The sequence below is a fragment of the Manis javanica genome, chromosome 1, assembly GCF_040802235.1.
Source record: "Manis javanica isolate MJ-LG chromosome 1, MJ_LKY, whole genome shotgun sequence".
NCBI classification, from domain to species: domain Eukaryota; kingdom Metazoa; phylum Chordata; class Mammalia; order Pholidota; family Manidae; genus Manis; species Manis javanica.
The window spans coordinates 4,790,497-4,815,505 of record NC_133156.1 but is presented as its reverse complement, the minus strand read 5'-3'; the positions used below and the strand labels follow the sequence as shown (position 1 = coordinate 4,815,505).

Below are 25,009 nucleotides of genomic sequence, written 5' to 3'. Positions count from 1 at the left end.
TGGCAAAGACACACTGAAGCCTGGAGGAAATGAGCTGACTGAATGTGGTTTGCCTGGAGTTTATGGCAGCACCCAGTGGGTAGTGGGCTCTGTTACCCTGGATAATAGAGAAAATGCTACAGAATGAGCAATAAAGATGCTCTGGACCACGTATTAAAATATTTATAGAATGTTAAGGGAAAAACTCTCTTTTACTGAACATAATACTTGAACACATTTTCATTTTGCACATATAAAATGCATTCGACTATAGAATTCTGTACAGGAACTGTTTGGACTTGCATGACCTTTCACTTCTAATATTTTGGCATTTTCTCTATTGATTGATTTCAGTCTAGGCTGCTGACCACCACCGCATTCCAAGCCTCCAGGTGGCAGGCTGAATAATTGTCCCCCAGAGATGTCACATCCTCATCCCAGGAACCTGGAAATATGTTACCTTGCACGGCAAAAAACGGGCTTTGCACATGAGATTAAGTTACAGATCCTGATTTGCGGAGATTATCTTGGGTCATCTGGGTGGGCCCTAAGTACAATCACAGGGGTCCTTACAAAAGGGAGACAGGAATGTCTGAACCAGCAAGGGGGATATGACAAAGGAGTCATGGTCACAGTGGGCAGGACCCGCAGCCAAGAAGTGAACCAAGATGTGTGGCTGCTGCCAGGAGCCGGAAGGCAAGGAATGAGCATCTCGGGCAGGAATGCAGCAGTGCTGACCCATTTCAGACTTCTGATCTCCGGAAATGCAGGAGCCGGAGCTGTGTGGCTTCAAGCCCCTGAATTTGTGGTGATTTGTTACAGCAGCCTAGGAAACTGGTCCATTCAGAGCAGGGCAGGTGGGGCATTCTGTGCTGCCTGATCTAAGCAAGATACACGCAAACAAAAGATGTCAAATAGTGTATAATAGGAAGCAGCTCCTAATCATTTCTATTCCACACAAAATAAATACAAGTACTGATAGCTGGGGTAAGATTTAAACTCTCAGGTATTAGTTTTTCGGGTTTTTAAAAAATGATGTCCGAACTCAGGATCCAGTGGTTTGAATCCAATCATGTTTCTGCTTGTTATGAGCTTCCTCTGTTTTATTTATAGCATTCTCCTTCTATTCAAGAGGTCAAAGTTTGTGGTCTAAAATTATCTTTTCCTTGTCTTAGAGTCATGCCCAGTGAGGGAAAAGCTCTGCTGTGGTTTTTAGCTCCCAAAAACCCAATGGGGCTACTTAGTAAGGCAGCTCTGAAGTGGGATGCATTCTGAGGGTGGAGTCCTGTTTTGAGGCTGAGACAGCAGCTTAATCCTGGGCTACTCAGTGGACCACCAGACAGCTGGCCTCCCCCAGTGCCAGGGGCACTGCTCCTACTCACTATTGTCAGAGTCACCCAAGGGAGCTCTACAGCCATTGGGGGGCTGCAGTTGAGGACTAGGGGCTGCAGGTGTTGGGGAGGACTTCCCCCAGTTGACAGTGTCATTTCAGATGTGTCCCCTCTCAATAAAAAAACCTTCAGAAGCAAAGTTCCCCAGGTTTTCCTCGTGACAAGCCTGTAACTTGTCATTGTGAGAGGCTACTTATCTTTCAATTTTCTTCCAGTCAAAATTAGATGAAGGTACATTCTCAGGCTGGCACTGAACCCCACTTAAATGTTTACTCAGAGAGCACAGAACACTCTCCTTAATGTGAAAACCCCTTCCTCCTGCCCATTCTTCAAACACCCAATCTTTGTGAACATTTCTGCCTGCTCCAGCTCAGACAGATCTCTCCCACCCCTGCACATCTCTAACATTTGTCTTCCCAATTTTCCATTAACTTACAGTTCCAACTTTAAGCAAGGTCATAATATAAGTCCACAGGTAAAGTCTAGTGTTTTGAACTCAGGCCACTTTTTCCCACAAGCACAACCAAGCCACCTGGCAGGGCCTCCAGACAGCAGTGCAGGCTGGCTCAGGGCCATATCAGGGCAGTGGCTCTGTGCTGCCACTACCACTTGTTAAGTGTGTGCCATGTGCACGACACTGTGCTATGCATACCATGAGGATCAACTTGTTCCTTTATTCCCCACAAAGACCTTATTATTTTCATTTTACAAATGAGGACACTGGGATTTTGAGAGGTAAACTATGCAAAGTTACGTGGTCAGTAAGCTGAGATCCAACTCAAATCTAGGCCTGTTTAAATTACTATACTGGATATTTGCAACGAAACCAGCAAAACACTATGAAGTGATGCTGTTGCAAATAAAGCACAAAGAATAAAATTGGCACATGAAGTCACACTGGTTGGGCGTGTTTTGTTGGAGCTCAAGGTTAAAGAGTTGCTGTAATGAGATGCCTTGTGTGGAATGTATGTGTCCTCCCCCGACACTCGAGTGCTGATCTGTATGCCTGCTTCAGAGCAATTAGAAATGAGAATGAGGGCAAAAAATACAATCTGGATCAGTGAATTTCTCAAACAGGCCATCATGAGATCCTAAGAATTTCCAAAAACCCCCTAAAGATGCCTATCATGACTTAATCTCAAATGAACCACCCTATGAGTTATCTGACCTTTTGAATATCTGTAGTAAAATATGACAAGAATGATAAAGATGAGAACTTAAGCACAATGCCATGTCCTATTAAATGTAATTTCATATGGTAAGAAGCTTACTTTGTACACATAAAGGTTATACAAGCTTAGGGGTTAAATCATTAAAGTTTTCACACAAATATATTTGCTATAACTTTGAGTGCCCCTTGAAGCAAACATTTATACATGTAAATAAAATGTGGTATCTCTTAACTTCAGTATCTTCTGGAGATGTTTTCATTTGCCACTCACTTTTATAGTATTTTGGTGTGTATTTTAACTATTAACTCCACTCTGATTTTTAAATTCTTATGTCTTTCTCCTCCATCTCCTAAGACAGCTATTAGATTATGAGTTACTGCAGCTTCTCAAGGATGCATTTTATTCATCTTATATGCAATCGTTCACTAGGTTTTACGAGTCTTCTATGTAGCAAGCACTATGCTGAATACTGATCTCAATATCCTTAGCCTTAACACAGTGCTTAGCTTACAACCGATGCGAAAAAAAATTATTGAACGGATATTTCTTAACATGAAAAGCTTACCCCAAATTGGAAAGATCTGGATAGCTTAATACTGTCAAAAATAACGTCATTCATGAAAATAAGTAGAAAATGGGAATGTTGACAATGGAGGAGGCTACGTGGGGCTGGGGGGTAATGAGGGGTAAATGGGAAATTTCTGGACCTTTTTCTCAGTTTTCCTGTGAACCTACAACTGTCCTATAAAATGAAATCTTAATAAAAGTAGAAATGTTTCAGACTATTTAACTGAATGCAATCTAATCTTTCATGAGTGTAGTGGAGTGAAAATATCCTGGAACATCATAACAGGGTGCTGAATATGCTTTAGAATATAGGTGCTATTCTCAAGAGGTCAGAATATGAGCAAAATGTTCCACAACATTTAACTGCAGTATCACTAAATTGCTTCCTTGATTCCTTGATTTACTTGTACTTTAACGTTTCTTAAAATGTCGCTAATTTTAATACCTTGATGCGGTCCAGCTGCGCCGAGCTGAGCAGGTCCTGTACTGCGGAAGGGGGGCAAAGAAAGATAGAAAGATCTGGGAGGGCTGACGCTCCTGTGCATCGCCAGCAAAACTTTATTGAAGGTCCAGAGTTTATATAATGCAGTGGGGTTACATGATTCCAGGACATAGCATTATCCAATAGACAATCAAGCACAGTATTGACGTCAGCGGTAGCCAGGCAAAGGTAGGCTCAGCAGGGTTCCAGTTAGTTGCTCATGGAATGTGTAAACACAATGTTTTGTTCTCCATTCCCACCACATCGGCAAGTGGGGGAAGGGCATAGCCCGCTCCCCACATCTCCCCCTTTTTTATTTTATAAGAGGGTGACAGTGCCTGTCTTAGGTATTCCTGGATGACTCATCTGGACTTACCCATCATTGGTACCCACATTCCATCATAAGGCCCCTGTCTTAGGTTGCCAGAGGTCTCCAAGACACTTACCGTCATTGACTATACTGACCCCTTCTCAATATCCGGCATCGGGGGGTGACTTTTCAGCTGAGACATATGTAGCTCTGCACCAAGGTGCAGAAATGCTTTTGAACTCATTTTTAGGAAACATACACACAATGGCTGCACATAATGAACACAATGAGAAACATACACACAATGGCTGCACATAATGATAATAGAAAATGAGGCAAGACTTTAGAACTTATTATTTACAAGTTGGGGGGCCATCTGCAATTTCAAATAATGCAGGTCTCTTAAGGCTTGCTGGATGAGTTTCCACATGCTGCAAAGGACACAAGGCCCTAGTAACAGCAACAAAAGCCATAAAATGCTTAGGGTTAAGAGAGGTGCGACAGCATGCCAGAGACTATTCAGGGGGTCCCTGAACACGTCTTTTATGTGATTTCATATATCAGATGCAGTTTTGGCTGTAAATAAGATATGATTAAATAGTTCTGTGGTGGCCGGGGGTATAACTCCCCCTTTTTTGTTTTTTCCACATGAGCTTTAAGGGTGCCATGGGCACATTTTATAGTGCTTTGCTTTGTGGATTATATGGTATCTTAGTTTTGTGGGAAATATGCATTACATGGCTGACATCGAACATGTTGACAGACATAACTTGAATATATATATAAATTGCTTACATACATTAACAGAATAGGAATACAGATACATAACAAAGGCAGACTTACAATTACTACTTATCACTAATGAAACTAAAAAACTAGTTAAATAGCTTAGGCATTTGTAAAAACTTATTGACAATATGAGGGATATCATCTAATTGATTTTGAGTAGTTTGAAAAATTGAAACAGCACATTCTTGGAAACTGATCACATCTTACATGCTCTTTTAACATCAGACAGTCCACAGCAGCGTGATTCTGAAGCACTGCAGCTCACAATTCTCTGTTTTTGGTTGAGTTCAGATAATACAGAAGCAGTCAAGTTTGTTGTTTTGCTATATGCACAGGCCAGCTTAGATACCTCTTTCTGCATTCCAATGACAAGTCTAGGAACTGACAGGAGGAATGCAGCTGCAACTGCAACAGTGACAGGACCTCAAAGTTTCAAGTTTTCATCACAGTCAGATAGCAGAACTCGGAGAAGTCTCTTGTGCTTATATTCAGGTGGTCTATTAGAGCAGGAAGAATGCATCTTACACTACCAACACCTTGACAGTGTGGAGAAAGGGCTTAATATGTTTCATTATCACACAAAAATACCCAACTATTTGGAAGTCTATATCTAGAAGACCATTTTACAATGATTGCACAATTGCAGTAAGAGGCTACATGAGTACAATTAATACATACACAATCAGTAATTATAGTAATATTAATAGGTAAATTTAATTGGGCGTCAGGAGCAAGCACTTTAGGGGGAAGAGTGATTTTTATGCCTGAGATATTAGTAAACACCATAGGAGAAAGTCTTATGCCTATTAAATTCTTCTTCAACAGTTCACTGATAGAGGAATTTCTTGCTACACAAAAAGATAACTTGTGCAACTTTTGGCTCATGAGTTGTTGTATCTACAAGTTGGGTGAGGAAAAATTATTTTCTGGAATGAGTGATATAATTAAATACACCTAATTACTCTTATACAATATGACAGGAGTTCTTTTTTGAAACTTTTCACAAGTATAACTGCCAATATCTCCTCGGGACAAAACTGCTTTATAAATATCATAATGATCACCATTTATAACAGACCAATCAGCAATATCATTCTATCTAAGTCTTCCTCTATCATGTGTCTATACATTTCTTCTGTAGTATGTACATACATAAGTGCCATTATTGGAAAAAAAATACTATTATTTAGTGGGCTTCAGTTTTCCGTGTTTGACATGAAGACTTTTGTTGAGGTTTTTTGATGGTCACTTTCTGGAATGACTCCTCCAGAGGATGTTGATGTTGGAAGTTCTCCTTCATATCGTATCTGAATTCATTTTCTGGGTGGCCAGATCAAGCATTGATCCTCTGTATGAACACAAGCAAACCCCTTGCCCTACACCTTAATATGATCTTTATGCCATAGTGAAGAAATCTTGGAGACTACTACACAGGAACTGTTGTTGTTTCAGAAAAGGAAATATTACCAGAAAAATATACCTCTACCACTGACCGTCTATCACCCTCCAGAAGATCAAAATTAAGGATTGTAGGATCTGAAAAATCAAAAGTTAGCATAAGTACAGCCATCTTAAAGGCTTAAATACCACCCCCTAACCTAGAAGGAGGAAAATTATTAGAATCTTGAAAAACAAGTTAGTCAGCCAGTGTTAAATGTAGTGACCATTAGTTAGCTGACCTCAAATCAGTTAATCATACACACCAAGCTTATCTTGCTAGAACCACCCTAAACATTCCGAAGGTAATCTTATCTAACCAGACCCCAGGATGTGGCCCCAGCCAAAGATTTATGTGTCTATGAAAAAACACTGTATTGTGATTGTGGAAAATATTGCCCCCTTTGAAAATGCTATAAAACCTTCTGGCTTTGTGTGCTCAGGGTCCTTGTTGAGACCCGCTGTGTTGGGCTGATGCTTGGACCCCAGCTAGCTGGTTCCTGAATAAATTCCTCTTGCTTGTTGCATCAAGAGACACCTTTCGTGAGTGAATTGGGGCCGCGTCCTCCTCAGGGAGAATCCAACATTTGGGGGCTCCTCCGGGATCGTGTGCTCACCCCGCTTCACTCCCAAAGCGGTTCTTGGAGGAAGAGGTAAGGTTAGTGGTGCCTTGGGTTGTCTGTGTTCTGTTTTCTGTTTTTCAGTGAGACCGGTCAGAATTCTGAAAGGGTACCCATTGTCTGGCAGCTGTCCCAATCCCGTAAAGGGGTCGAGACTGCAGTCGGTAGACGTACTTGGAGCACCGCAGGCTGCAACCCTGGGGGACACCTTGGGGAGGTTGGAGGGCCAGGGACACCTGGTAGCCTCTCGTCTGTTTTTCCGGCAAAGTAAACCTGATGAGATAGGGTTGATTTTTGGGCGCCAGGAGTATCAACCCTCCAATTCCTTTCGGTTTCTGTTTGAAAATCTGAGAAAAAAAGCGGCCGCTGTGTGTCTAATTTGTGTGTGTCTTTGTTTTCTGTGTCTTTTACGTGCCTGATTATTGTTATACTGACAATGGGACAGACAGTGATGACCCCCCTTACCCTGACGTTAGATCATTGGACGGAAGTCAGAGCGAGAGCGCATAACTTGTCAGTAGAAGTAAAAAAGGGACCATGGCAGACTTTCTGTACCTCCGAATGGCCCACCTTCAATGTTCGGTGGCCCTCGGAGGGGACTTTTGATCTCCCCACTTTATTAGCAGTAAAAGCCATTGTCTTCCAGGACTCGCCTCAAGGACACCCGGATCAGCAACCCTATATTGTAGTCTGGCAGGAGTTGGTGAAAAACCCACCGCCCTGGGTAAAGCCCTGGGTGCAGAAGAAAACGGGCCCTCGAGTTTTAGCTGCCCAGACCCGACCCCAGAGCAAGGAAAAAGAAACTACTAAAGTTCACCCTGACTGTCAAGATTTGCTTATGGTTGATGATCCCCCTCCCTATCCTCCTTCCCCTACGGCGCCCCCGGCCCCGGCACCCCCGGAACCACCAGCCCCTGGTGCTGAGGCAGTGGGGCCGGCTCCGGGTCCTGCCCAGGGACCTCGGTGCCACCGAGGGGCCCCCTTGGACCCACTGGGTATTTTTCCTCTCCGGTCTTATGGAGTTCCCATCCTTGGGGAAGAGGGGGACCCGCCTTTCCAACCTCTGCAATATTGGCCATTCTCCTCTGCTGATTTATACAATTGGAAAGCTAACCACCCTCCTTTTTCGGAGGAACCGCAGAGACTAACGGGACTGATAGAGTCCCTGATGTTCTCTCACCAGCCCACTTGGGATGATTGTCAGCAGCTCTTACAGGTACTCTTCACCACGGAAGAAAGAGAAAGGATCCTCCTGGAGGTGCGAAAAAACGTGCCTGGGACTGACGGACAACCATCGCAACTCCCTATTGATATAGAAAGGGGGTTCCCGCTGACCAGACCCAATTGGGACTTTAATTCTCCAGAAGGTAGGGAGCGACTAACCATCTATCGCCAGGCTCTGGTGGCAGGTCTTCGCGGGGCAGCAAGGCGCCCCACCAATTTGGCTAAGGTAAGAGAGGTTAGTCAGGGAGCCGCTGAGGCACCCGCAGTGTTCTTAGAACGCCTGATAGAAGCCTTCAGGCGGTATACTCCTTTTGACCCCACTTCTGAGGAGCACAGTGCTTCAGTGACTCTTGCCTTTATTGGGCAATCAGCACCTGATATTAGAAAAAAGCTTCAGAGACTAGAAGGCTTACAGGATTTGTCGCTGAGGGACTTGGTGAAAGAAGCTGAGAAAGTTTATCATAAGAGAGAGACTGAGGAAGAGAAGGAATTAAGGAAGGAAAAGGAAAGCGAAAGTAAAGAGGAAAAGAGGGACAGGAAGCATGAGAGAAATTTAACAAAGATCTTGGCCACAGTAGTAGAAAGTAAGGGACGCCTGCCCTCTAGTGGTAGAACTAGTAAGGCAGGGTCCCTGGGCAACCGACCTCCTTTGGATAAAGATCAGTGTGCGTACTGCAAGGAAAAGGGGCATTGGGTGAAAGAATGCCCTAAGAAACCACTGCGGGGACCTCCGAAGAAGGTGTTGTCTCTGCTGGAAGATGAGGATTAGGGAAGACGGGGCTCAGAGCCCCTCCCCGAGCCTAGGGTAACCCTGAAGGTGGAGGGGCAACCCGTTGAGTTTCTGGTGGATACCGGTGCTCAACATTCCATACTGACCCAAGCTAGAGGCCCTCTTTCTGGCAAAAAGTCTTGGGTGTTCGGGGCCACGGGCCAGAAACAATATGCATGGACTACCCAAAGAACAGTGGACTTAGGAGTGGGACAAGTAAACCACTCATTCCTTGTCATACCGGAATGCCCCACACCCTTGTTAGGAAGAGACATCTTGACCAAAGTCGGGGCCCAAATATCCTTTCAGGCTGAAGATACCCGAGTAACTGATCGAGAGAAAAACCTTTGGGCCTAAGTATTCTGTCCATAAGATTAGAAGATGAGTACCGCCTTTTTAAGGAATCAGGACCCTCCCAAGTTAGTAAGGAGTGGCTTAACCAGTTTCCAGGGGCCTGGGCGGAGACGGCGGGTATGGGGCTTGCTGTAAACCAGCCCCCGGTGGTCATAGAATTGAAAGCCTCAGCCTTACCAGTAACTGTAAGACAATATCCAATGAGTAAAGAATCCAGAGATGGAATTAGGCCCCATATCCAGAGGCTCATAGAGCAGGGGATATTAGTAAAATGTAAATCCCCATGGAACACTCCCTTGCTGCCTGTAAAGAAAGCGGGAACAGGATATTATCGACCAGTACAAGATTTAAGAGAAGTTAATAAGAGGATACAGGACATTCATCCCACTGTGCCGAACCCTTATAACCTGTTAAGCTCTCTGGCCCCGGAAAACACCTGGTATACAGTCTTAGATTTAAAAGACGCCTTCTTTTGTTTGCGCCTGCACCAGAGTAGCCAACCGCTGTTTGCTTTTGAATGGAAAGACCCCTCCACAGGAACTACTGGACAATTGACCTGGACTCGCTTGCCACAAGGATTCAAGAATTCACCCACCCTCTTCGACGAGGCTTTACATCAGGACTTGGCCTTTTACCGAGCCTCCAACCCACAGGTAACTTTATTACAATATGTTGATGACTTACTGATAGCAGCCCCTACTCAGGAAGCCTGCCAAGAGGCCACTGGAGCCCTTTTGACTGAACTTGCTAAATTGAGGTATAGGGCATCTGCCAAGAAGGCACAGATCTGCCAACAACAAGTGACTTATTTGGGATATTCCCTGAGAGAGGGGAAAAGGTGGCTTACTGAAGCCCGAAAGCAGACTGTGACACAGATCCCGGTTCCTACTACTCCGCGCCAAGTTCGCGAGTTTCTAGGGACGGCAGGGTTTTGTAGATTATGGATACCTGGATATGCCACCTTAGCCGCCCCCCTGTATCCCCAAACCAAAGGGGCAGCCCCGTTTGTTTGGGGACCTGAACAACAGCAGGCCTTTGATGATATCAAGAAGGCCCTCCTGTCGGCACCCGCTCTGGCCTTGCCAGATGTGACTAAGCTGTTCATCCTTTTTGTGGATGAACGGAGCGGAGTGGCTCGGGGAGTGTTGACCCAACAATGGGGACCTTGGAAGAGACCTGTCGCCTATTTGTCAAAAAAATTGGACCCAGTGAGTAGTGGATGGCCTGCCTGTTTGAGAGTAGTGGTGGCTGTGGCCCTCTTCGTTAAAGATTCTGACAAACTGACACTGGGACAGAAACTCACTGTGGTTGCTCCACATGCATTGGAAAGTGTAATCCGGCAGCCACCCGAGAGATGGATGTCGAATGCCAGAATGACTCACTACCAAACCTTACTCCTGAATCGTGATCGTGTAGAGTTTGCCCCCCCTGCCATCCTAAACCCGGCCACTCTGCTCCCTGATTCGGGGAAGGAAGTGCTCCATACCTGCCAGGAAATCCTGGCTGAGGAGACAGGGACCCACCGGGATTTACAAGATCAGCCCTTAGGAGTACCGGGACTCCTGACTTGGTATACAGACGGGAGCAGTTACATCATGGATGGTAAGAGAATGGCTGGAGCTGCAGTAGTAGATGATGACCGGATCGTGTGGGCCAGCGGACTCCCAACGGGCACTTCTGCACAGTGAGCAGAACTCATCGCCCTGACTCAGGCTCTAAGGATGGCAGAAGGTAAGAGACTTAACGTCTACACTGACAGCCAATACGCTTTTGCCACCGCTCATATACACGGGGCTATTTATAGACAGAGAGGGCTGTTAACTTCTGCCAGGAAAGATGTTAAAAACAAACAAGAAATTTTAGATTTGTTAGAAGCCATCCATAGGCCTAAGGAAGTAGCGATAATACATTGCCCTGGACATCAGAAAGATGACTCTCCAATAGCTCGAGGAAACTGGAGGGCGGACCAAGCCGCAAAGCAAGCAGCTCAGGGAATGAGCATTTTACCCCTCCAAGTGTATCCGGAAGCCACCCACAATAAGAGCTTCCAGTATACACCTGAAGATCTCGCTTGTATAAACAAATTAGGGTTCAAAAATTAATTGCCCCAAGAGATATACAAGTCTGAAAAAGGGAAAGTTGTCCTTCCCCAGAGAGAGGCAGAAGAATACTTAAGGCAATTACATCAATTGACACATTTGGGAGCAAAAAACCTAAAGACCTTGGTTCGAGACTCCCCTTATCATGTTATTGGATTAGGAAAATTGGCTGACGAGGTTGTAAAAAATTGTGTTCCCTGTCAATTAGTAAACGTGAGCAAAAATCAAGCAATATCCGGGAAAAGACTTCGAGGAGATCGCCCAGGAGCTTATTGGGAAGTTGACTTCACTGAAATTAAGCCTGCTAAGTATGGATATAAGTACCTTCTAGTTTTCCTAGACACATTTTCAGGATGGACAGAGGCGTTCCCCACCAAAACTGAGACAGCTCAGATGGTGTCTAAAAAGATCCTTGAAGAAATATTTCCCAGGTTTGGGATCCCAAAGGTAATTGGCTCCGACAACGGCCCTGCCTTTGTTGCCCAGGTAAGTCATGGACTGGCCAAGATCCTGGGGACAGATTGGAAATTGCATTGTGCATACAGGCCCCAGAGCTCAGGACAGGTAGAAAGGATGAACAGAACTCTAAAAGAGACCTTGACTAAAATTGTCCATAGAGACTGGCTTATGTGATTGGTTAGTCCTCCTTCCCTTCGCCCTGTTTAGTCAGGAACACTCCCGGCCGCTTTGGACTAACGCCCTTTGAAATAATGTTTGGGGCCCCGGCCCCGCTCCAATCAGCACATCTTCATACATTCCCCAAGTGTGCAACTAATAAGTTTTTGCTTGAAAGGTTACAAGCCTTGGAGGCTGTGCAGAAAGAGGTGTGGACCTCCATTAAGGAAGCCTATTGGCCAGAGGACCTCTCAGTACCTCACCAGTTCCAGGTGGGAGACCCTGTCTACGTGAGAAGACACCAGACAGGAAACCTCGAGCCGCGGTGGAAGGGACCTTTCATCGTCCTCCTGACTACTCCCACAGCCGTGAAAGTGGACGGCGTCTCCTCCTGGATACACGCTTCACATCTAAAGAAGGCACCCCCACCGGACCCAGACTGGCGAGTAACTCGGACTGATAACCCCCTTAAGCTTCGCTTGTGTAGAAAGAACTATGTTATTAGTGATTCTGATGTTCCTGCTACCTCCAACCCACCAGAACCCTAACCCTCATGAACCCAGTTACTGACATGGCAAATCATTAACCCAGCTTCCCGCCAAGTAGTAGTCCAGTTAACAGGACAACACCCTAAGGGAACCTGGTGGCCTACCCTCACTGAAGATATATGCACTCTTTTCAAACAAGACCCCTGGTACGAAGATAAAGTTGGGGTACCCGGATGTGGCACTCGGGATTATACAGTGCATTGGGGCCCTGGGACTATGAAAGAGATCCAAAGTACCTGCTTTTATGTATGCCCGGCCTCCTCAACCGATGCCGAGGTCTCAGTGTGGTGGGCAGACAGATTTTTTTTGTAAAAATTGGAGTTGTGAGCAGACAGGGACATGCCATGGGCTGACAGGAAGTGCAGGGAGACCTCCTCCAGGCCTCATAAAAATCCAATGGGGTGCCACTCGTGCCCAATGCAGGACTAATCTCACCTGCAATCTTATTGACATCTCCTTCACAGATGCAGGAAAAAGGGCAACAAACTGGGAAAAAGGGCTTACATGGGGACTAAGACTCTACCAGAGTGGCTATGATAATGGAGTCTTGTTCATGCTCAGGCTTAAGGTAGAGACTCTCCCAGCTATCCCAGTGGGACCCAACGCTGTCCTGCGGGATCGGCCGCGTCTCCCAGCCCCAGCCCCCGAGCAGGCCCTAGCCCCACCTGTGGACTCTACCACCACTCCCTCTGTCTCCACTCTTGGCCAAGTTACCCCTTTTCCTAGCACAGGACAACGCCTTCTCAACCTCCTTGAAGGGGCTTTTCAGGCCTTAAACACCACCAATCCTAAAACTACTGAATCCTGTTGGTTGTGTTTCTCTTCTGGGCCGCCTTATTATGAAGGATTAGGATTGTTGGGCAGTTTTAACAGGACGACCCGTCACGAGATCTGTAGCTGGGGGAGCCATAGGAAACTAACTCTGTCTGAAGTGACTGGAAGAGGAAGATGTTTAGGTACAGTCCCCCCCACCCATAAAGCTTTGTGTAATGAAACCATAGCTGTAACCTCCTCAGGTGAAAGTGAGTATCTAGTCCCTCCTCCCGAGGGATGGTGGGCTTGTAATACTGGAGTGACCCCATGTGTCTCTACTTCTGCCTTCAACTCCTCCCACGATTTCTGTATCATGGTTCAGCTGGTGCCCAGGTTGATGTATCATGATGATCTCTCATTCGTAGCTGAATTTGAACCTAGGCATAGATATAAGAGAGAGCCGGTCTCACTGACCTTAGCCGTGTTGTTAGGGATAGGAGTCACAGCCGGAGTGGGAACAGTGGCAGCCGCTATTGTCCAAGGGAACCAACATTATTAAGGACTAAGGACAGCTATTGATGAAGACCTAAAGACCATAGAGCAACCCATTACAAAACTTGAAGAATCTCTGACTTCCCTCTCTGAGGTAGTCTTGCAGAATAGACGAGGGCTGGATCTGCTGTTCCTGAAAGAAGGAGGACTGTGTGCAGCTTTAAAAGAAGAATGCTGCTTTTATGCAGATCATTCTGGAATAGTAAGAGATTCAATGTCAAAGCTTAGGGAAAGGCTAGACCAGAGAAAGAAAGAACGGGAAACCGGCCAAGGGCTATTTGAATCTTGGTTCACTAGATCCCCGTGGTTTACAACCCTGATATCCACTCTGGCTGGGCCCTTACTCATCCTTGTGTTGCTCCTCACTTTAGGACCCTGCATATTAAATCGGCTGATAACTTTTGTTAGAGAAAGAGTGAGTGCTGTTCATGTACTGATGTTGAGGCAACAATATCATTCACTCACCCCACAAGAAGATACAAACATTCCATGATTGGAATGCCCCTAAAGAGAAGTGGGGAAATGTAGGATCTGAAAAATCAAAAGTTAGCATAAGTACAGCCATCTTAAAGGCTTAAATACCACCCCCTAACCTAGAAGGAGGAAAATTATTAGAATCTTGAAAAATAAGTTAGTCAGCCAGTGTTAAATGTAGTGACCTTTAGTTAGCTGACCTCAAATCAGTTAATCATACACACCAAGGTTATCTTGCTAGAACCACCCTAAACATTCCGAAGGTAATCTTATCTAACCAGACCCCAGGATGTGGCCCCAGTCAAAGATTTATGTGTCTATGAAAAAACACTGTATTGTGATTGTGGAAAATATTGCCCCCTTTGAAAATGCTATAAAACCTTCTGGCTTTGTGTGCTCAGGGTCCTAGTTGAGACCCACTGTGTCGGGCTGATGCTTGGACCCCAGCTAGCTGGTTCCTGAATAAATTCCTCTTGCTTGTTGCATCAAGAGACGCCTTTCGTGAGTGAATTGGGGCGGCGTCCTCCTCAGGGAGAATCCAACAGGATATGTAAAGCATGCACCAATCACCAACTTGCAACTAATTTTATCATATCGGGGAGTAATCCCCCCTCTTTGTATTAATAAATAATGTTTAAGAATAAGGTGACAATATTCAATGAGAGCTTGACTTGTAGAATTGTATGAAATGCCTGTGTTATGAACACAGAGGGGAGGTAAACTGGAGCGTTGTCAGTCAGCTTAAGAGATAAAGCTTAAAACATTTTTTCAGCAACACTTGAAACAAGAAGCTACAAAATCATTTTTCCTTAGTTTGCTCAATCCTAAGTAACCAGTACTCAATTTGCTGAAATCAAGTTCTTCACTAGTTTAGTAGTAATTAAACAGTGATTATAAACAAGAAAAGATTTACAAATGACAATGGTTAAAGATTTGATGAGAACTTACTGTAAGATAGTTGATATATGGAAGTTTGGATATTTATGTAACATAAAACACTCAGTAATAAAATCGAGCATTATTCTTTTTGACAGCACTTTTTAGGTGGGTATATACCAGGTAAATAAGCCAAATTACTCAAATATTTTCTTTAATGAGAAGAAATTCTACTGATATGTTCCAGGGGCCCTCTGGAAAATATCAGAGTTAATTGAGAGGTAAAAATACCTTTTTAAATTTTGGTTTTGGGAAGCCGTCAAAAGTTTTCAAGGCACTTGCCTAAATAGAATTATAGTTATTAACACTTATTATTTAACTGGAATGATAATAAGAAAGTTTAAAAGCAAATGCAGGTTACATAGTTGTTAACACTTAGCTTAGTCTTTTTAATTTTAAGATCTTATTTTCTTAAGTACTCAGACAATTCATTAAGACTTTAAGCATAAGAAACTGTTTTAATAAAACAATAAGAGAACCCTTTGCAATCTTTCAATATTAAGAGACTAACAGTTAAAGAATACTTTGTCTTTCCAACTGAAAACAAAAGTCCAATTTTGCTGTGTTCTCGATATTAATACTCACTTGCTTTAATTTCACACAGCATGATTATATCTGTAAGAATATAGTAATTTATTCTTCATTTGCCCTATGGTCCCAAGCACACAAGCCGGTGAGAACTATGCCTGGGCTTGCCTGGGGCTTGACTGGGTTTATCCCGCCTTATCTCTAAACATCCCGACCCTCCCCCAAAGCAACAGGCTGAGCTGATCTGCCACAATAAAAGGCACCACACTGCTCTCTCGGTCTCTGTCTCTCTGTCTCCCTTTAAATAAATAGCTGTATTTTAGAACAATTAACCTTCTTTTACTCTCAACAAAATGAATTTCCATTCTTTATACTTTCTCTTATTAAAACACACATCATTAACATACCAAAATATTTTCCTTATTATATTAAGTAGTTTTCATTAGAACTAAAACCATTTGGTAACTTAACCTTCAAGTGAACACTGAAAAACAGGCCACTGTAAACTGTTACACCAGCATTCTTCAGATTGATACATCTATGAACATATTTTATCATTTTTGGAAATGTGCCTTACAGCACAATTTCTCATTAAGTACAAAATATGTCTATATAACCTAGCAAACTTTAAGAATTTTGGTTACCACAAAAATTCTCAGGCTGTTTGCAGATATATACATTGTTATAGATTAATACAGTATTATTATTAAAAAGTTTATTTGCTACACTTGTTTACTTATTTTTAGCAACCATGCTAAATTACTTATAAAACTTTCACCACAAATCAAAGTCAAGCCTTTCTTTAAGTATTTTCTTGGAATATTTAATAGGTAACATCAACTTAAATGACTTTAAGTAAACTTTGGCAGCTAATAACTACAAAGACATGTCCATTTCAGTTAGGCTTAAATTAGCATTAATGCATAATATTTTTTAATTAGATTTTCTGGAAGTTTTAGAATGTCCAATTTTCACAAGCGCTTGTTTTTTAAATCAATTTTATTAATACCCTCCGGAGGTAGAAAATATATTTTTTTTACACACTTAGACACACAAACATACAGACCGAGACATAATGACTATAGTTAGTAACACTCTTCATGCAAATACATATACACAGACAAACTGACATAAAGATTTGAGTTTCTAATACTCAATGGCCTTCTTTCTTCTTAGTTTGATGAAAAGTACTTCAGTTTTCAAGAATACACTCTAAAGGCAAGCAGTTTACATAACTGGGTTAAGGTTTAGACAGCCCCAGACTAACAGGGCCGATGAAGGCTCTGAACTGATAGGGACCATGTGTGTCCAGGGGGCTGGAAATGAAATGCAAGTACAATTCTAGCTCCAGTCATTTAAAGCCAGGCTGTATTGCAGAAGATAAATTTCTTCTATCTCAGGGAGTTTAGTTTAAGACTTCTCAATTCTCAAAGACAATGATGAACTTAATAAGTAGAATAGATGTTCACTAAAAGAATTCAGAAAACTAGCTCCACATTGTAGCAGTTCATGGAACTCTTGACTATCCTCTTCCCTTGTGGCAAAATATATTTAGCTGCATAACATTATATTGCATACTTCTTTCAGGGGCCAAGCCTCTCTAATCAGAGAGGTTGTACTGGGGCCAGGTTTGTGTGCAGAAGATACTTCTTTTTAGAGTTTAGGGATCGAATTGCTCTCAGTTAATTTTCCTAGTTTCTTCTGCCTGAGCTACTGTCATTCCTCAAGAGGCCCCTGCCTGTCTGATAAATGCAGGGACTGTGTGACTTTTCGCTACTAGAGCCCTGATCTGAGTCACGAGCTTGTTTGGCTTCCCTGGGGCTGCTGAGGAGGAAATGCTTAGCTCCTGGATGACTGCCTCTAAGAAAAGCAGTTAATAGAATAGAGCTATTTACATGTTGATGAGGGTTCAGCTTAATTACAGGCTCTACTTACATTACACAAGAGGAAGTAATGCAGGCCTAAGAGGACTGCTTTGAATGGGGAGCAAGGTGAAAAAGCAATCTTTAAGGTCAATGATAGCCATATTCCAGTCTTTTGGAATCATAGCTGGAAAAGGGAGGCCTTGTTGTAAAGGTCCCATAGGTTTAAGAACTGCATTAATTTGCCTTAAGTCATGTAAGAGTCTCTAATTAAGGTCCACAGGCCAAATGTGTCCACCGGAACCTTTTTTGGACCATGGGTAGAATAATAAGATTGAAGTCCCTTTCCTACCTCATTCCACAATTATATGTCTACTGTCCCTTCTTCTGGGAACTAAGGGCACATTTTCTCAATAAAATCTAAAAATCTTTCTAATTGGGGTTTCCCTACTTTAATTCCTCTGGTGGCTAACAACCTCTTTAGCCCACAAACATATAACTGTTTGCTCCCTGCCTGTCCTGTATTGGACTCCCAGAAAAATTCACTTACCACGTCCACGTTTCTTGCGCGCTTCTTCTCTCGCGCATCTTCTCTGGTTCCCCTGGCCAGGGCTTTCTCTTTTCTATTGGCCTCGTGGTGGCCCTCACCTTCTCCCTCTCCTTCAGGTCCCTATTCCGGCGCCACTTGACGCGGTCCAGCTGCGCCGAGTCGAGCAGGTCCTGAAGTGCGGAAGGGGGGTGAAGAAAAGAAAGAAAGACAGAAAGAGCTGGGAGGGCTGATGCTCCCATGAGCCACCAGCAAAACTTTATTGAAGGTCCAGGGTTTATATAATGCAGTGGGGTTACATGATTCCAGGACATAGCATTATCCAATAGACAATCAAGCACAGTATTGACGTCAGCGGTAGCCAGGCAAAGGTAGGCTCAGCAGGGTTCCAGTTAGTTGCTCATGGAATGCGTAAACAGAATGTTCTTTGTTCTCCATTCCCGCCACATCGGCAAGTGGGGGAAGGGCATAGCCCACTCCCCACAATACCTGACTATTCAGACTGTGAAAGCACTTTACTACAGCTCCTTCACTGTCCCCCAAAGTGGGGTGCCTCAGTTCCCTGCTCCTGTTTTGTGACTTGGCAGCAATATTACTGACGGGCAGCACTCTCGGGCCTCATTCAGACACACCGAAAAATATGGAGCATGTCTAATTGTGTTGTTCTGACATCTCTTTGAGAATGTTACTTTCCTCATGAGAAATCATCCACCATCTAATTTTCATGACTATAAAGAGGAAGTCATTCGGCACATAGTGACGGCTGAGCGTGAACCAAGGGGCACTATTCCACCCAAAAGATAATGCACACATGCTTATTAAGGCTATTAACATTATAATTATAACCTGTATCTTTTCTGAGCTGGCTAGACTCTCTCCAGGCGCCATCAGTTCTTTTATTGAGCTGCCCAAGAGGACAATTATCCTGTCAAGACACTCACTTAATGACATTATGTGTCCTCTGCCTGAACATGGTTCTATTTCCTTGGCTTGCACCCCTGCTAAAAAAAGAAAATAAGCACATGATAAAAAGGATGAATTTCTTATGCCCATATCATTTTTTTCTGACCACTATGGACACAGTATTATAGCTGACACTTTACATATAAAACTATCTAAAACTTGATATCATACACAATTCTCTCCTTATGCAAAAAGTAGTAACTGTAATGTGTACAGTTTTGAATATACTCATTTGAAAAGAGCAGTAAACACATTTCATAGTATTTCATTTGCAAACAACATAGTACATAAACTATAAGCATAAATTCTTATATATTTCCTCTCAGAAGCTAAATGACTGATATATCAGAAGTATGACCTCACAATTGATATGGAAAAATAGAAAATAACAGCCAGTCTCAGTTTCTTAACCTTCCTTCACATAAAGTTTCTCAGATGTAAGGGAAGGAGAAAAAGAGAAAAGAATATTCAAAATCAGCTGACATATAGAATCATCTAATGCCACCAAAACCCAATATTAATGTATCAATTACAGAGTAATATTTAGAAATGAGGTGCAATGTTGCCATAGTGAATTCTGTAAGATATTGTACAAGAGGAGCCAGGCTGGTAAATAATTGATAGGTGCCTAAGGTTAGAAAAGCTAATTTACAGGCTGTTCCTATGTGACAGGTACTAGGAAGTCTCTGATGAGCAGTGATGGAACTGACAACCCACCAGCCGTTTTGCGCACACAGTTCTACACTGTTAATCACAGAGAAGCATGTTACAGGGAGTGAAAAAGCAGAATAGCTTTATGTTAAATTATGTGCTTATATATTAACTAGGCAATAGAAAGAGTGGTGCTCTGGGTTCAGAGCATTTTCCTGGGTGTATCTCATTGTGTGCTCACAGCTGCTTTGTGATACACACTTAACACACGCAGAGGTGTGTCTCTGAGAGATCAGTGACTGGGCTAAGGTCCCTCGGCTGGTCCAGAGCACAAGCTCCCAGGCTTCTGCCTCACCTTGCCCTGTAAAGGAAGCCCCTCCTACACTAATACGCTCTGGGGGGTGTTTCTGGGTCAATCCTTAGTGTTAGATAAGCAAACAGTACTTTTTTGATGCATTCAAGACATAAAGCCTGCACCTCCCCCCATCCCCAGCTAAATAGAGTTCTGTCCTTTTCTATGAGCAGAGGTATGGAAATTGTCTTTCAAAATGTATTGTCTTCCCTTCATATTTTAAGCAGATCAGGAGACTTGACAAGAAATCCAGGTCACAAGGAGATTCACCTTGACCTGTTCTACCTGTTGGACTGTGGTGGTTTGTCCTGCCATCAACCCAAGATGGGATATATACAGAGTAACCAAAGATAGGCGAGTGGAGAAATACAACATGCATCCAACCAGGAGCCCTGCTCATGAGAGACTACAAAGCTGTGTAACTTGTACACCAAGTATCTTTTAATATCCATGCACAACAGGAAGGTCTGGAAACGTGCTCCATATTCCTTTTCATTAACTTGTTTTCTACCCGGAGTTCCATCTTAAGGACACGAATTGCCATGTCTGAGTGTGGCGCCTTCCAAATGCTCTGGGCACCGAAACAAGGGCTGGCCTCTAAGGAGGCCTCAGCAGCCTGTCATTTGTGCACTTCGGCTGCAGCTGAAAGCAGAGTCAGATGCCTGGGTGTCTGGCACTTAGAGGGAGCTTAATTGCTTGCTCATTTAACAAACATTTGATGATCTGTCCACTGGTGCCACCAAACCACTGCAGATGAGGGAGTCCAGAAAGCAGGGAATTCAGTAGCTAAAACTGCCATTCTGCGACATTTTAAAGCATTTTAAAGTGCTCTCACTATCAAGTTGTCTCCATGAATATGTAGGCAGATGACTATCTGTACAAGATTGGCCCTGCACTCCCACTCAGGGAGGGCCCACGCACCGAACACAAGTGTGCATGATGCACTGGCACAGGAGTGCAATTCAGACAGCAGAAATACTATGCTAAACTGCGCAATGCTTTAAAATAGCAACAGGGATTATTCAAGTGGGAACGATGAAATATCATTTATCTACAGTCTGCTTATCACTATTCCTGACTTTCCTCTCCATCTTGCAAGAATTAAAAAAAACCTTCAAACATGGCTCAACCAGTCAAGAATGTATGGTTTGGCTTTGAGGAAAGAAAAAACACCTGGAAGCTGGAGAAAGTGCTGCAGCTGCGTGACAGGTGACAGAGGTGGCCCCTGGGGGCTGTGAGGGGCCCCCCAAGCAGGGACGGCCAACCCCTGCCCACCTGCCAGCCAGGAAGAGACGTGCTTTCCCCTGCAGCCCGGCACACATGCAGACAGGCATCTGTACATACACACACACAGACTTCTGCAAACTTATAGTTGAACAGACATTTTGTGATACAGTTCTTAGCCTTACTGAGTGTAAGACTCACATGTTCTAGTCTGTTCTGTTCTCCTCCATTATACCTACATTACGAAAAATGCTGTCGAGGTCCTGCCTGTGAGTTACAATCCACCAAGAAGAGAGAAGTGTTCAGAGGCATCTAAATTTCCATTCATTTAACTCCAGGTGCTAAGTGTTAGATGATGGCATTGCTCATTCTTCAGAGAGAGAATTTTACACATTAGAAGCCTTCTACATAGGCAGAAAATCAAAACAAAATTTTTCTGCAAATACTTATGAAATCTGTATCAATAATAAGTACATTTCTAAATTAAAAGAAATGAATAGAAATAAAAGAAACCTACTTGGAGGAAACCTGTTTACTCAATTACTGTGAGATTTGCCCCTCTGTTGCCAGGCGATGTGAGAACTTTCACGGGACTGTACTCTGGGTGGCCTCAAGGCTGGGAGGCTCTTCAGTGCCCCCAAACCTGCCCAGATGTGGAGCTCAGCATCCCAGCTGGAGCCCAGTGGAGACTTCCTCCCATGTATCTAGTTGCACACACTAGTTTCCTTGGAAACAGAGATGTCTTTTTGGAGTAAAGTGATCTGAACCCCAGCCTCCTTCCCCTTCAGATGCAAAGTTGTCAATATTTGCCTGACGACGGTACCTTGACCAAACTAGATGGAAGGGCAGAGGTGCCCAAGGGAGGAGGCCTCCAGAGGGAAGCAGAGACGGAACCAGCGCCTCTACACCAAGTGTTGGACACAGAAGGGACCCTGGTCTATATCCATGAGGTGACTTATTCTAGAATTTGCACCAGGCAGGTGAGGCGGTGGCAGGTAGCTCCACAAGGATGAAGCATTCAGACTGTGTTGGTGAAATAAGGGCCACGCCACAGGAGCGTTCAGGGCAGCGCTGAGGGAAGGGGTATCTGCCCATGCCCCTGAGGATCACTGCAGCTTGGGTGAGTCAGCAGGGCCTGGGCCAGTGGCTACACCAGCCAGCTGCCATTGCAAGTCAGCTCCGGCTCTATTGGGCCACTTTTCTGTGTCTTCTTGAGCTTCAGCAAAAGGAAGACTGTACTTCTGTCTTCAGCGAATGGAGCACCAGGACAGGCAGGGTTGATTAGCTCTGCCAGAAACTCAGCCCATGGGGCCTGATTCTCAGGTCCCTTGGGTCATGGTGGCAAGGACAAGAATTTGGCACTCAAGGGGCTCAAGCAGCCTGGCTTTGGAGATTTTCTCCAGCATTTTCAACAAGTATAACACAGAGGGAACCGTGCCCGTTTCCTTTGGGGGGGAATGGCGGGTGGCCCTGCCACAGGGACAGCATTACAGATTTGTTAGAACATTCTCTGTGCTGATGCAGGGAATAGGGGGCTAACTATAATATCTGGGCCAGCTGTGGATTTTGCACAGACATAAAGACTGACCTCAGGATATGCGTAAGCACCTCTGCAATTTATTTAAGTCACCAAGGACAGGTGATGGTGGTGGCATTATGACCGGATGTCTTATCTGGGGCTGTACTTTGAGGAGAAAGGGTGGCATTGTTTATACTAGTGACCTGGACACACTATTTTCCTTCTTCCTTTTTTCCCTAACAGTTCATTTATTGATAAATATGTGTGCATAATTATGAACAAATGACTGTGCTGATATAGCTTAGAAACTAGTGATTATGAAATGGTTAAAGAGGAAAACAAAAATCTTGAGTAATGCCTCCAGAAAGGTGCTTAACGGTGGAACTTGGGAGGCATTCCAGACTGGGGTACATCCTCAAAACAGCTCTCTTCTACTGAAAAACTGGTTCAGGATATGAACTTAGACTCCTTCTCGTTTGTCACAGCCCAAAGAAGCAAGATTAGAGAGAAGCAACTTCAGAGAGAGAGAAACGGAGACAGAGAGAGAAAGAGAGATGAGTGGGCATTCTTGGCATAATAAACAGCAGCAGTGGAATTTCCCAGAATATTTTGAAACCCAAGTAGATAAGTTTATGTAATGGAAGAACTTCAAAGCCCAGTTAATGACAACTGGATCCTTTACAGGGTGAAGCTGAAGCAATGTGAGACCAGAGGTGTCTTGGGATCTGAGCAGCTTGGAGTCTGCCACTGAGCCAGTGAGATGTGCAGGGCAAGACTGGCGAGTTGGACCCATGAACAAGAAGTGGTGAGAGCAGCCTGGGCCACTTGCTCATGGTTTCTGCCCAACACTAGGCCAGCAGGGGCAGGGGAGTACTGGTGAGGCACCATACGCTGGACTCTGGTGTACCATTTGCCTGTGTTTTGTTGAGAAAACCATGATTGAACCTTTCTCAGGTACATCTTCACTTTTCTTGAGGAATCTGAACTGAAGAATTCCTACAGGTAGATTGTATAGATAACCAAGTTCTAACAAGGGGCAGATGCCCAGAAGGGGCAGATCTGACCAGAAACAATCTTGCTTATTCTTGCATGTGGGTGCTACATAGTACATTGGGTGCTGTAGAAAATAGGTCAAGAAATAAGAAACAGACTCTGCCTCCATGCCCCAGTTTAATAGGAAAAGTGAACACTTTATGTAAATACCCATAATAGGATGTTAAAACCGGTAAGACCCATAAAAGAAACACAGATAAAGCACTGGGAGAGTCTGTTAGAAGCATAAATGGTATCTAGCTGGAGGTGGAAGCAGGGAGAATTTGGAGGCCACAAGTTTTGCCACCAAAAAAGTATAGCACAAGGGCCAAAAGCCTGGGCTTTGGAGTAACATCGCCTGGATCTCAGTCTCGGCTCCCCCACATCTGGCCATTCGCTCAACTTCCCTGAACCTCAATTTCTGCAGTTGGTAATGCAGATAGAACAATGAATGCATCACTCCAAAGCCGCATGCACTGATTTCCCAACAGAACAGCGTCTTGTACCTGGTAAGCTGCTCAGTTAATGTTAGCTGCTCTACCGTTAATAAAGAGGCCTTTGTTGAGCTTGGCCTCAAAGGCTAAGGGTGATTTTGATTTGTGGGGATGGAGACAGGGCTGTGCCCCGGAAAGCTAGGACAAAGCATGGCAGGACAGGCTGAGGGGGTGATGCTGCCCTTCCCTCTTCCTCCCCTCCCCCTCCTCTCCTGCAAAGTGATGTTAAGGTTGGAATGGACATGCTGCCTGGCCTCACATGACCTCATGGTAGCTGGCTGTTCCCGCATGTGTGAGTGAGGGTGAGGGCAGGGGTGAACCGAAAAGGCTTAACATATTCCACCCTTTGTGCACAGAGGCATGCAAGTCTTCAGTGACATTCCCACTGAGGGTACACAGGTGGGTCAACCAGTTCCCATAATGTAAAATGTAAGATTTGTGATACATGCTCTGCTCGGTCTTGGGACTCAACTAGGAAACAAGTGCTCACCTGCACAGCACCCCCTTTACACTTAGACATGATGACTCTATTACACTGGAATCTGTGTTTTCCACTATCAAGTTCTAGCTGCTTTCATTTATGGCAAAGTCAGCTCAACGTCCTCAACGTCTGGAGCCTTTAACAATCATGCTCTCAGGAAATGGTTACTACTGAGTAAGGCTGGACTATATTTAAAAATCTCTACCTGTAGCAAATCCTGACTTTACGTAGTAGGAAGTTCCATGACACACAATTAAGTGGAGCAAAAGAGCCCTCACTAGACTAG

General features: G+C 44.1%; 1 long non-coding RNA gene across 2 annotated transcripts; it reads right to left on the bottom strand.

The window, feature by feature from the left end:
- Window positions 1-2,599: 2,599 nt before the first annotated feature.
- Window positions 2,600-19,293, bottom strand: LOC140846139 (uncharacterized). Of its 2 annotated transcripts, none has more exons than XR_012125066.1 (2): window positions 18,011-19,293; window positions 2,600-7,093 (listed from the first exon to the last, which is right to left on the bottom strand). It is a non-coding gene; the product is annotated as an uncharacterized lncRNA (long non-coding RNA). The 2 variants fall into 2 exon arrangements; XR_012125069.1 differs by having other exon boundaries at window positions 2,600-6,225.
- Between the last annotated feature and the right edge of the window lie 5,716 nt (window positions 19,294-25,009).